Source organism: Echinops telfairi, unplaced genomic scaffold, assembly GCF_000313985.2.
Source record: "Echinops telfairi isolate 266 unplaced genomic scaffold, ASM31398v2 ScPeMD7_7468;HRSCAF=8506_0, whole genome shotgun sequence".
Taxonomy (NCBI): Eukaryota; Metazoa; Chordata; class Mammalia; order Afrosoricida; family Tenrecidae; genus Echinops; species Echinops telfairi.
Genome location: NW_022111369.1, coordinates 54566059 through 54570423, shown reverse-complemented (window position 1 = coordinate 54570423; position 4365 = coordinate 54566059). Strand labels below are relative to the sequence as shown.

The window sequence follows — 4365 nt, the reverse complement described above, 5'->3', positions numbered from 1 at the left end:
CCACTGGCAGCTTGGACTTGCAGTGAAGCTTAGTGGAGTCCCCAGGAGTCTGGGTGACTGTGTGGGTCGCTGTCCTGGGTGTGAAGTGGACTGTCGATGTGGGCGGCTGGGGTGGAAAGCCACATCAGCTTTCCCAGGAGACCTCCCCTGGCAGCGTGGACTTGCAGTGAAGCTTAGTGGATTCCCCAGGCTTCACGGCCCTTGGAGGGTGAGTTCTTTACAATAGGAAGTGGAGAGCCATCGGCATCTTCTGACCTCCTGGTTTGACTTTGATTTCCCTGGGATGCAGAGCCATCATCGTGTTTTTTTATTTGTTTTTTCCCCCCCAAAGAACCTTGAAAATGCCCATTTCACTTTCTAACAGATCCGCTTTCTGAAGAGGCAGGGCAAAGGCTGTCTGTCACAGATGAGACTCACTTACGTTTGGGCTTGTTCCGTGTCTCCTGAGCTTGGGAAGATGAGGGGCAGCCACGTTGAGAGCGTTTCTCTTGAATTTTCTCTCCATTGGTTTGCTGGGGTTCATGTCTTGCTGTTTAAACACCTGGTGGAAAGGCGGCAGAGCGACCCCGTTCTCTGTTGTGAACTGTGTTTCCAGGGTCGAATAGACTCTCCGTGTTTGGCCAACTCTTCCAAGTGACAGAGTGAAGAACGGGTCTTCAGACTCCGTATTTCCACATATCGCCACTACGTCAGATGAACGAGGCTGCCGTTATAATGGAGTGAAATTTAAAATCACTTGCTCCAGGCTGCGCACTAATACGTCGGGTTGTGCCACCTCCCACGCTGGCCTTTTCAGCAACGTTTATGGCTCATGGGGACGGATGACCCCAAATTCCAGCAGCACCTGCAATCAAAATAGTTCCCATTCCAAGCCCACACAGCAAGGCGTGCTTGCAAGCGCCTGGACACCAAGTGTAAGCAGCAGGGCGGATGTTCAGTAGTGAAACATTACACTGGAATCTGCCAGGCCCCAGAGAGCAGGCAGCCCCTTCCCGGCCATCTCCCTGTCTCAAGGTGTGGTTGCCGGTCTCATTTCTGATAGAAAGAGGAGGAGCAGGAAGTAGTTTCCTCATTAGGGTATAAAACGAGGGTGCTTAGATGGGGAGAAGGTGCTCAGGGAGCTGGTGGGACATGATTACAATCTAAGGCAGACTTAGGGGAACACACTGGTGAGAGTATCACCTGAATAAACGGTTAGCCCAGCTTCGTATACTGTAACAGAGGCAGTGCTTCCATGCCTAATTACAACAGCCTTTGAAATGGCCCCACCAACGGGGTACAGCCCTGAAGTAAGAGTTGGTTTACACATGTTTTTTTTTAATGGCTGGAAGGTTGGGGAGGTGGGTGTAGGGGAGAAAGAGTAACGATATTTTGTGGACCCCTGGACCTGGTTGATAGGAGAGTCATGTTTCAGCTTCTGTGCATAGAGCCCGGTTGGAACGCAGTCCTGCTTGTTGGTTTCAATGCCCTTTTCGCTGTTTTCAGGTTAACAGCAAAGTACGTAGTGCTAGCAGGGGCTGTGTGTAGCATATGGTGTTTATTACTGCCTGGCTCTTAACAGAACCCCTTTGTCCACCCAGGTTTAGAGAATTGTTTCCATTTAAACTTAACCATAGTTTTGGTGGCTTGCTTGGTGCGGTTTTGGTGTGCAATATGGAAGACCCTCTGATGAGATGGCAGGTTATTCTGTCACCTCCTCTTTGGACTTCAGTTGGAATCTCTTCTACAGGATCTCCGAAAAGTGAGCGCTTGAACATTGGAAACTTAGGCACAGTCCTGAAGAAAACAGGTCCACCCGTTGTTTTTTCTCTGATGCAGCAGCTATCTCCTCAACAACTACTGAACGAGTGCCGGCTGTGTGCCAGCTGCTGTTCTAGGCGGTGGGGAAAAACAGTGGTCCCCTGCCTCAAGCCTGGGTGGTACAACTGGTTTGTGATCGTTGCTCACCTAGAAGGTTGGTGGTTCGAAGACTGTCAGTGGCTCTGCAGGAGAGGAGGCTGCTTATGAAAAGATGCCAAAATCAGATACCGTGCCCACTGCCATCAGGTTGATTCCAAGTCATAGTCAAGCGTATGTGATGTTTCTAAGACTGTGAATTCCTATGGGGAATGACAGCCCCATCTTTCTCCAACAGGATAAGCTGGTGGATTTGCAGTTGGCAGCCCAGCACGCAATCTCGAGAGTGATTACAACCAAGAAGCCCTCCTGGGCCGTTCTGCGCAGTCTCTCACGGGGTCACCATGAGTCAGGGGCATTTGTTGGCAACTAACAACACGACATGTTAGGTCAAGTGGAAGGGCAGTGAAATAGAAAGAGGAAGACCTTCGACAAGGTGGATTGGCACGGCGGCTACAGCAGTGGGCTCGGCATGAGAACGATGGAGAGGCTGGTGCACGACCAGCAGTGTTTTCTTCCTGCTGTGCAATGGGGCGGTTATGAGTCGGCACTGGCTCGCCACCACAGCGTTCTGTGACTGTGCACTGTCATGAAGGGCGATGGATAACAAGCACATTAATTTACAGTACTATCTGGATAATGACCCCAACGAGTTGAGTGGGGAGGCAGAGAGGGAAGCGAGCGGGCTCACTGACTGTATGAGGATTATGGTGATGGGCATGGCCTCTTAGTCACTTTGCAGATGCGCGAAAGCCGGGACGCTGAGAAAGGGAGACAAAGGATTGATGCATTTGAGTTGTGGTGTGCGTGAAGAATGTTAACTCCATCATGACCAGGCAGAAGAAGGAATAACTCTATCCTGGAAGATGTACAGTTAGAAGGCTCCTTATAAGTTAGTGAGTTAGATGATGGTGAGTCTTCGTCTTGTGTACTGTGGACATGTCCTCGGGAAGGATTCCAAGCTTGTCAAGGTTCATGGGAAAGAAGATCCTCGGCGAGATGGCTTGATGCAGTGGCTGCGAAAGTGGGCTCGAGCGTCGCAATAATTTGTGAGGCCTGGGTAGTGTCCTCTTCATTTCCATGTATCTATAAGGTCGCTAGGAGTTGGACCAACAGCCTAAGAAAAGGAACAACTGAGCAGGAAGCCGTGATGCGAAGGCATGCCACACAGAGGACCTTCAAGGGCAAATCCTCCCGGGTTGGCTGGAGCAGCATGAGCGGAGGGAAGCTGGAGGCCTGGATGAAGTGTGAGACGTGTGGCAGTATGCCGAGGGGCAGTATATAAGGAGCATTACAGGATAGACCAAGGAGGACAGAATAAGGACTTCAAGGGTTAAAGAAAAGTTTTTAATTTGGAGTGAATCGAGGGTTTTGAGCCGAGCAGTGACTTGATCAGAGTTATGCTTTTAGACGGATCATTTAAGCCACAAATACTGTGAGGTTTACTGAGGACGATGGCATCTTGTGGATGCAAATGACAAAGCAAAACCCTGTCCGTACATCAGCCAAGGGTCGCTGGCTCACAAAGGTGCTAACATGTCTTCAGGTGACTTCTTGGACATAATTCACTTAGGCTGCCATATAAAAGTAGGATCCAACAAGAGCAATTGTAGAGTAGCCTCTTCGAGGTGAGTGTTCATCAGAAATGTCCTCACTTTGGGGTCATGAGCCAGGGATATGGAAACCAGAAAGGAGAGTGCACTCCGCTACTGGGAGCTACTCTTCCTGCTCCTGGACCTGGAGGCTTGAGGGAGGAGGGATTCCGTGAAGATCCAGGGCTACCTGATGGGAGCTGTGATCTGGAGAGACCCTGCAGGGAGGAGCTGCTCAATTGCTTCCTTCTGGTTTCCATGGGAGCCTCTGTCAGCCGAATTAGTAGGGAGTCAGAGCAAAGGGAGCCTGTTAAACAGGTCGGTTTCCCAGCACACAGAGCCCAGGTATCTGTCTTAGGCGGGGTTCTCTACAGAAGCAAAACCAAGGAAGCTCACACATGTGTATATATTGAGCTCAAGGAAACATAATGGTTGTGAGGCTGGCAAGTCCCAAGTCCATGGTTCAGATGTCACAGTGGAGGCGGCTGAGACTTCTCGTGACTCAAGTAACTGAACCCAACATCAGCTGGTCCCATAACAGGCTGCTGGCTTAAGTCACAAAACTAGAGGTCAGATGATGGCAAGCTGGATGCAGAATCCAAAGCAAGCTAAAAAGTTAGAGATTTGCCACAGCATCCATTTATCCTGGCTACGGGACACAGCCAGAGGAAACTCCCCGTCAACTGATGCGCTTTTAACGATCTCATCATGGAGCTGATTCTGTTACATCAGATCACAAAATGAGGATGACTGGATCATTAAATAACTACTGGCATCCTAATTGCCAAAGTACTTAGCAGCATGGCCTAACCAAATTGACACACACACACACACACACACACACACCCCTTATCCATCCTAGGGAGTTCCCCCCCCC

The 4365-nt window shown here is 50.1% G+C and overlaps 1 protein-coding gene and 1 pseudogene across 1 annotated transcript in view; both read left to right on the top strand.

Annotated features, from left to right (window-relative positions):
- LOC123520977 (amyloid beta precursor protein binding family B member 2-like) overlaps positions 1–4365 on the top strand; it is a 279202-nt gene that overhangs the window by 73056 nt on the left and 201781 nt on the right. The gene's annotated exons all lie outside the window — the stretch shown is intronic.
- LOC101660673 overlaps positions 3047–4365 on the top strand; it is a 48615-nt pseudogene continuing 47296 nt past the window's right edge.